Source organism: Neopsephotus bourkii, unplaced genomic scaffold (assembly GCF_033783945.1).
Source record: "Neopsephotus bourkii isolate Nb327-2 ecotype Australia unplaced genomic scaffold, CSIRO-AGI_Nbou_v1 NB_1628, whole genome shotgun sequence".
NCBI lineage: Eukaryota > Metazoa > Chordata > Aves > Psittaciformes > Psittacidae > Neopsephotus > Neopsephotus bourkii.
The window spans coordinates 1136862-1145566 of NW_026902103.1; positions in this window are offsets into that span (position 1 = coordinate 1136862).

Here is an 8705-nt window from a genome sequence, read left to right on the forward strand (position 1 = left end):
TCACATGAGGGAAAACTGAGACCCTCGGTCTCCACCTCATTTAACTGGCTTACCGCTGTCAAATGCCTTGCTTAGTGTGTGGGTGAGACTAGGAAATGGCTGAGAACTCATTGGCCACAGCTCGGTCTGCACAAGGCTTAAGGGAATGCCAGAAGCTGGAGAAATGTGCCAGCAGGTTGGGCAGAGCTTGTACCTGCCCTGCTCACTGCAGGGATCTGCCGGCTGTCAAGCTGGGGCTTTGGCTGCTGCTAGGTGTTCCCATCTCAGCAGGTAGAAGCTTCCCCACAGTACATCAGCCTGTGCTATAACTTGGTAAGTGTCACCTCTGCTCACTAAGCAACATATCTTCATTGGAACACAAGGTCCCAGATTTTATCTTCAAAGATGGTGAGTAACTCTTGTGTTTCTTCCTAGAGTGCTAATACAGATGGTCTCCTCCTCCTGAGCTTGTCAGAAATTTCCTGTCATATTTATATCAGGAATACCACTGTAATATTGAGAAAATCCAAAACTGTAATACTTGCTATTCAACTGTTCAGTGCAGTGTGTGAAGAATTGAGCAGTTCCTGTGCAAGATCAAGTTCTTGCACAGATCTCTAAGGTAGTCTTCCCTCTTCAAATTAAGTTTTGTAATCTTTGCTTTATTCAGTTCTACAGAGTGAGTCAAACACCAGCAGCTTTAGACAAGCAGACTTGTCTAAAAGCACATTGTAAGTATAATTTTGATAATAATTACAATTTGTAATGCAACTCCCTGAATATTAGGAGAAATCTCTTGGCAAAGGAAGACTGTATCAGACAATGTAAAAGAATCTTACCAGGATTTTTAATGGAAATTTGCTTGGATCATTTAAAGTGATCCATTTTAAATTTATTCCATTTGATGGAATATAATGGTGGGACAGTGTTTGGTCAATACAAAGATTCATCTGCATGTTGAAAGAAATTCCTTATTTTCACGACTGTTCAGTCAGAACTCAAGCAACAAAATAAGGACTGGAATGGGTGGAACAGAATAGCAACATCATATTTTTTTTCCTAGAATTTTTTTCCTAGAATTAAAACCTACAGGTTTTAAAGATTATGAGCTCATTCTGATCATAATTTTTATCAGCATATAATTGATATTCTACAAAATAGTTTAGTGACATCTAAAACTGAGTTTTAAACATAAATGAGGAAACCATAGCAGTTTTCCTTCCTTTTCACATTCTACCTGGTTTAGGTACACTGCTGTGTCCTGATTCACAACGTACACTGCGTGGGCTCATGAAGGTGTGACAGAGCCCTACAAGGGCAGCTTTTTGTCTATTGTACCACACCCACAACACAAAGGGTTTGGGGCATGATCTGAAGATCTGATCCAGGATGTTTAAAAATACTATATGTCTCATGACTAAGCTAACCCTCCCCAAAGACATTTTGAGAGAACTTATCCTACACTTAATCACCAAAACGTTCTTTCTTCTTGCCCTTAGCAAGATTCAAGGTCATAAAGAAAGTTAGGGATTTTCCCACAGGAAGGCTGGCTGTCTGAGGTTTGGAGATTCTACCCAGCATAGCATTATACAGCAGAATGTCAGCATATGAAGCTTTGTACACTATTTTAAGGATCGTGTGAAACCATCCCAAACTGCAAGGCTCTTGTGGGCTTGATTGTGTTTTTCCTGCTTTTTAATATTAAATGCATCTGTGGCCATTTCTTCTTTCACCTAGCTTGTGTGCTCTCATTTTAACACAATGTTTACTTAAAAAAAATATTTAGGTGTTTCTATAGTTTTCAGTGTTATGACACTGATTACTTCTTTGCCATGATACGTTAGAATGCAGATTTACTCAAATGTGCAGGCTAGTTTCTCTATGCCTGGGCATCTACCAGAGGCAGATGGTGGCTCCTACTTTCCCTTTCATACTGCTCAATTACACTGATCTGAATGCAGTTTGATGAGTATAAATCAAAGTTTGACTCTGAAGTATCCCTTAGTTGTGTTACGCAGTCACATTTGTAAGAGTGTATAATCTAAAATGATTGTACATGGAAACTTCTATTTCATTAGGCAAAACATGATCCTGTTTTCCTCAAAGCAGCATGTCTCTCACACAGGCAGCAATCATGCTTCAGCTCCATACAACAGCACAATAAATGCCACATCTGGTGAGTCCCAATACAGGTGGGGAAACAGTAAGAAAGTCACTGAAAGAGAGTAGCCACACACAGGCATGATCAGTTACCATTACACTTCACACATCTTCAGCAAGCTGCTGCCTTTCTGTGAGGGCAGTGAGGCCTGACACAAGCTATTGCTTCTAGCAAGAGTGATAGTGCACTGACTCACCACCATCCCGTTCCACTTTGGATGACTAGCCACAGACATGACCTTATGCTGTGCCTCACTGGAAATAGGACCCACTGGATATTCCTAAGGAGGATATAACTGAGCATGTACTGAAGTCCCTTAGAAAGCTGGAAATAGCACTTATGTTGTTTCTCTTTGGAAATACCTGTAAAAGTAGCATGCATTTGCATTCTTAGTAGATACATGGGTTCTTTGCCCACATTTCTGTATGCTGAAGTTTTAGTAATTAAACCACTTTGCTTTAATAGTCTTTTTTTTTTTTTTTCTTGAAAAGAAAATAATACTGTACTATAGTACTGTGTTTAAAATAAATAGTAAAATATGAAAGGTCTGCTCTTTTTTTAGAGGAGAAACTATATTTACCCCAATAAATACAAATAAGCACAAATGGTTCATGCAGATGAGTTTTGGCCTCTAGAAGGATCTATCAGGGATGGGTCACCCTATTTGTATCTTGTTCTTTTATGCTTTTGCCAGAGACAGGGTAGAAGGAGGTTGCCTGATGTGGTGCTGTAGTTCTTAACACGGTCAGGACTCTGTCTTGTCTCACTGAATGGCATGGAATGTCAATCTACTGACTTCACTATCAGAATGATTGAGTTCTTGTGATTTGGAGGCTGCCGCCTCTTTATTAAAATAAAGTTTTGACCCATCTCTACAGAGGCAATGGTACTTGACATCACCCCCTTGTCTTTCACTGGAGGTGATGGTTGTTGACATTTTATTGAAGTTATCATTGAATGACTGGGATCTACCTTTTTTTCAGCCTTCATAATTCCAGTTCATTCATTCCAAGTAAGTTATACAACTGTAAACTGAGATTAAACATTCTGCTTGAATAAAACTTAATATTTCAGTGTAGTAAAGTATGTTTAAATGCTTTCAAATGAGTGATAGTAGTGTAACATTATAAACTATCATCTTAATCATTATTTGAATAGTTTTATATATATATATATATATGTGTGTGTATATATATAGGAAGTATCATTCTTATTTAATTATCCCTGAAATTTTTATTTGAGTTCTACAAGTAAAAAAAATTTGGGGTCAAAATTCTATATTTTGGCTTTAACCTCCCCTTTTGCAAACTCTGAACAACTTTGTTACTTTTATTTCTGGTAGTCCATAAAAAACAGCAGGTAACACATTTTGTTGCATTTTCCCTTTGATTTTTATTTCCAATCAAATGGTACCGGATTTTCAAAACACTTCTGTGGTAAGTTGCTTTTCATTCACATCACATCATATATAAGCAGTTGTATGCGGCTCTCTCAAACTACAAAGCTTTGTCTAGTTTGTATATATTTTTTAAGTTCTACATTGTATATAATTTATTAATGACTCTGTTCTTTGTATGCACAGTGTACCCTCGGTGAAGGTCATTCCTAAGGAAACAATATTTCAAAAAGCGTGGTAAGGGCAACGCCTCCTTCTTATCATTCAGGATTTTGTCCAAATGTATGAACTTTGGTATGAACTAAATTGGCATAAGCTGATAGGATTTGGCAAATAGATGGGATTTGGCAAATAGATGTCACCAAAGGAAATTAACTGGATTTCTCCAAGTCAAGCAAATGACTGGACCAAAAGTAATTCAAGGAGGAATGAAACCAGGATGTGGGATCTGATCTCTTCACCATCATGTATAATACTACTTCTAGCTTGTAATTTTTCTGCAGTAACTACAACAATATGCTCTCGTGCACTGCAGCAATAAAACACTAGAACAGGAGACAATTTCAAATGAAAACTGCATTTTCCCATCTATTCCCACTACAGAAAAAAAGAAAATATATTGAATTATGGCATTTAGAACTCAACTAGTAAAATCTTTACAAGAGGCCACTATCACTTAAACCACCCAGACTCTTTATGGATAAACTAAGAAAAATTCTGTGGCATTTATGTGAGTTCTTGTTTGTTACTGAGCTCAACCTTTTGAATAGACCCCTTTTTAATAGCTGCCACAATTATCAGAATAATGGCATTTTCCCCTCATCCTGATTTGCTCCTGCTGTAGGTGAACGTAGTTGCAGTCTGCATAAGGAAGCTGGGCAGAGGTGTAGTATTGACACACACGTCCTTTCTGATATTGTGCTAATGAGAGAGGGCAACTGAACTAGGAGCAGGGGCAGAATTTCTTAGGTCTTCCATTTAAATATCAGAACTTGGTCAAAATTTCTCTAAGTAACCTGGTTCAGTGCTTACATTATTCTCTCCATAACTTTGCAACCACTGGTCAGCCTTCTTAAAGAAGCATTTGTGTTTTTTTTTGGGGGGGGTTTCTTTTTTGTTTGTTTGTTTTTGTAGCATTACCAAAGCAGTAAAGGGATTATGGTGCACTCAACACCCTTCAAGTATGACATTTCACTTAATACAATACCTCCATAGCAAAAAAATTCCTTAAATGACCCCAGGACATGTTACGTCTTATCATGATTCTCTCAAGCTATTTCTTACTTTCTTGAAAAATATATATTTTTTTTTTTTTTTTGCTCTGCTGGGCTTTGACAATTATGGAATTGTTTTGTACTTATCTGGAGAAAATGTAAAATACCCCAAAGTAACAGTTTAGATACTGTCTTTTAACTAGCATTAGAATTGTGTCATGGAATAACTCATCTGAAGAAACTGCTTCCTTTACTCTTCTTCTGTAAATCCTAAGTGTAAACCCTTAGTTTAATAAGAACTTCTAAGCCAGAATTATCACAGAACATCCCACTGACCTATTTATATGCAGTCTTTATGAATTATTACGGGCTTGTTACCTTTGAATCCAGTTATAATAAAAAAATGAAAATGTAGGCCAGTATCTGCCCCTCATTGAGTGAGTAACAGTGAGTAAAAGCAGCCATCCATGTACATACTGAAGAACAGAACTACTCCAAAGTATGAATCTGTCTCAAAAATGTAACATGAACAGGTTGTAGAAATGCTAACTCCGTGAATTCTTTTCTTTTTTCTTCATTACTCAATATTTTATTTTTCAAGTCTTCTCATTGTCAGACTCCTCCATGAACCTGAAGTTCATGCTTCTTTGTTTCCACTGCTGAGAAGGAGAATATTTCACCATCCAAATGAAAAGATGTTTTAAGCAGTTTTCCTGAGTAATGCTTTAGATGAAATTACACATTTCTTAGAAAATCTATGGAGAATGCCAAGATATGGCATGAATAAAATTGGTTTCAAAGAAAAGTACAAGGAAAACATCTCTGTCTTTTTTGTTGTTAAATCTATTAAGGCTCTGGTGCTTCTTATACATTATGAATATCACTGAGATTTGTTTATGCAGTCTTTTGCAAAAATACCTGAGTGCATCTCTGTGTCTACCTGTGGTACAATGCCACTAACTCCAGCCATGTACAATAAAGCCCCAAGTGAATAAAACAGTGGGAAAAGTAATTAAAGGCATACCACAGGGACCACACTTTATTAATCAGTAATATTTATGACTCTAAAGTCAGTGCTGCAGATTTTTATTCACCCACTTCCTCTGTGCAGTTTGGTAAGGTTCTTTTGACTGGGTTATAAAACACCACTAGATTTTTTTATTAGCGTTAATCACAATGGTAAACGGCAGTCAGGTACAGTAAATTTTAGTGACAGCTGTCTGAAGCTGGTTTAAGATGAGTACTATTCAAACATTATTTGCAAAATTACTTTCTCAATGATTTTTCTCTGCCTTGTAATGAGTACATTATTTGTGAAGGCATTGTCTGGTTCCCCTAGAGAGATGATTCCTCTTCCCTACTTCTAGTGTTATTTTTCTTATCAAACAGATAGATTATTCAGTATTAATTTTCTGCTGTTACTTAGTGTGTTCTGCCTTTTTTTGTATGGAAATCAGAATCTGAATTCATGATATGCTAAAGAGAAAGGATGTCATGCTTTTCCCATATGCTACTGAAGAAGCAGTTTGAGATTGCTTCAGCAAATGCTTGTGAGATTAGGAGTGTCTGACACCAACCATGTCATAGCCTAGCGGGGAGACAGCTTAGTTCTTCTGGTTTTCCTTACGTAGCTGCATGGTTCCTCTTGTTTTGCAAAATGCAGTGAAAAAGCTGCCTTTTTTTTGGATAGAAAATTTTTCCTACATAGATGATGTAAGTTAGCCTGCACTGGACAGGCTCTAGGTTCCAGCCTGGCCCTTTAATATAAACTTGGAACTCTTCTCTTGTTGTCTAACATTCCAGTTTTAATTGACCTCCCTTGACTCCTCTCCTGAAAAGTGTGATATGATATGCAAATTTCAGGCGTCTAATACAGATGAAGCTTGCTTCTGGAGGCTCATGGAAATTATAGAACCACAGTATCACCTGAGGCAACTGTTTTCTGGCTTCTAACTTTTTAAAAATATGGTCCAAGTATGGCTTGAATATAGCTTACCCTAATAACTTCAAGATGTGTCACTGATGTATCTTTATTCCTGGCTTTGGATTCCATTCTCAACTCCCTAAGCTGTAGCACTAGGCTGAGGATGCAGAGGCAGCCCGGTCTCAAAAGGCGGTAGTGAAATCACTTGATTAAAAAGTTGAGGAATGTTTTTCAGGAAAACAAAATTTGTAATGGGAATAATTTCAGCAGTATACCATAGCTTAACAGAAGTTTACACTGGTTATCTGCCTTTACGTTTTTCATTTAGAGAAAATTCCTCCTTCATTGCCAGACTAATTCCCCTTCTCCTTCTCTTTTACTTCAGTGGCACAGTGGTCTGCGGCATGGTCATGAGTTAGGTCACAGTGCGCACTCTCTCTTTGGGCTAGAGGATTCCTGTGGGGACAGACAAAGCTTCCTGCTTTTGGGTGACTGCACGTCACATGTTTCGTTTTGTCAACATTGCTCATACAGTCACATAACACAGACAGCCTAACAAGAGGCTCTGCATGTGATGGTGTCTTTTAGATTAGATGAGCTGATCCTAGACAGCAGGTAGGTTGGACAGAAGCATTCCAACAAGCTGTTTGCTTTTCTACTGATATTTTTCCCTTCCTTTCCACATGACTGTACTCAGCCACTCACAATACAATTTATTAGCACTCTGGCAAACTGGTAGTGTGAATTAATATTGTTGAACTTACATTCTTGTGTAGATATTGATGAAGTTTACTGCAAAGTCTGTCTGGTCTATACCAAATGAGGGATCCATATTGTAATGTTAAAATCTCCTTTATTTACATTAAAAAAAAATAAATCTTCATTACAGTTGCTAACTTACATGAAAACAGAAATGCACAGGTAAGCAAAAAAACCCTCCAAGACACAAAAAGTGAGATAGACTTTTAAAGCTGAAAGAATTTGAATAGAAGGATATGAAGTAGAAGTATCTCTAAACACAGCCTGGCACCGCAGGTGCTGTAGTGATGGAGGTGTGACAAATGCCTCAACAAGCAGAGAAATTGTAAGCTCTTTGAGAGGAGAATCACACCTTTCAGAATCTCACCTTCACTCATCAGTGTCTCTTACTTCAGGTTTGCTCTATTTTGCAGCAGTTGCAAGAGGGTGAAAGTGAATACAGTATGGAAGAAAGATTTATTTTTGAATGCAGTGCAGCAGATTATGGTCCTATTTAAAGCTCTGTTGCTTTCCACCCACAATAAAGCGGCTGTTTAAAAATGAGATGCTCATGGTTACGCTTGAAAATTTTTGTATGTGCTCCATGTCACAAAGGCACTCTACTCCTGGTTACACCTGAGTATGCCCATTGAAATCACTGTGACAGTCACATGTGTGTAATTGAGAGTAGAATTTGGCCCCCTGTGTTGAAGTTGCTCCTTTGAAAGCTGTTCCACCTCCTTTAGCTTAATCCTGCCCCATTAGGGCCATGTAATCCCGCTCTTGTATAAATGTAATGTGACTCGAGTTGCAGCCTGATAACTGGAGAGGGAAACCCAGAGGCAGAGGCAGTGTAGCTTAAATTCAAAGCCTCATTATATGTCTCTCCCTTGAAAATTACATGAACAGTTAAGTCAGATAAAGAGCACATTCTCATTTTTCTTCCACATATCCCTTTCACACTCTTGTAAATCCAGCAGATGGACTGAGCATCAATACACCATACACATTTTTCTTTCCTCATGTACTTTAAATACTTTATTGATTTTAGAAAATAAGTGTAATTTTAGGAAAAATATAAGGCCTTCAAAAATGGAGCAAGAATACCAAAGAAAATAAAAAACTGAATTATTCAAAAGTTATTAAAAGGTTGGAAGGGATCACTGGAGATCATTTGGTTCAACCTTCTGTTGAAAGCTGAGCTTTAGAGTAGATTTTCCAGCGCCCTGTTAGGCCATGTCTTCAGTATTTCAGTCAAGGGAGTTTCCACTGCTTTTCTGGGCATCCTACTCC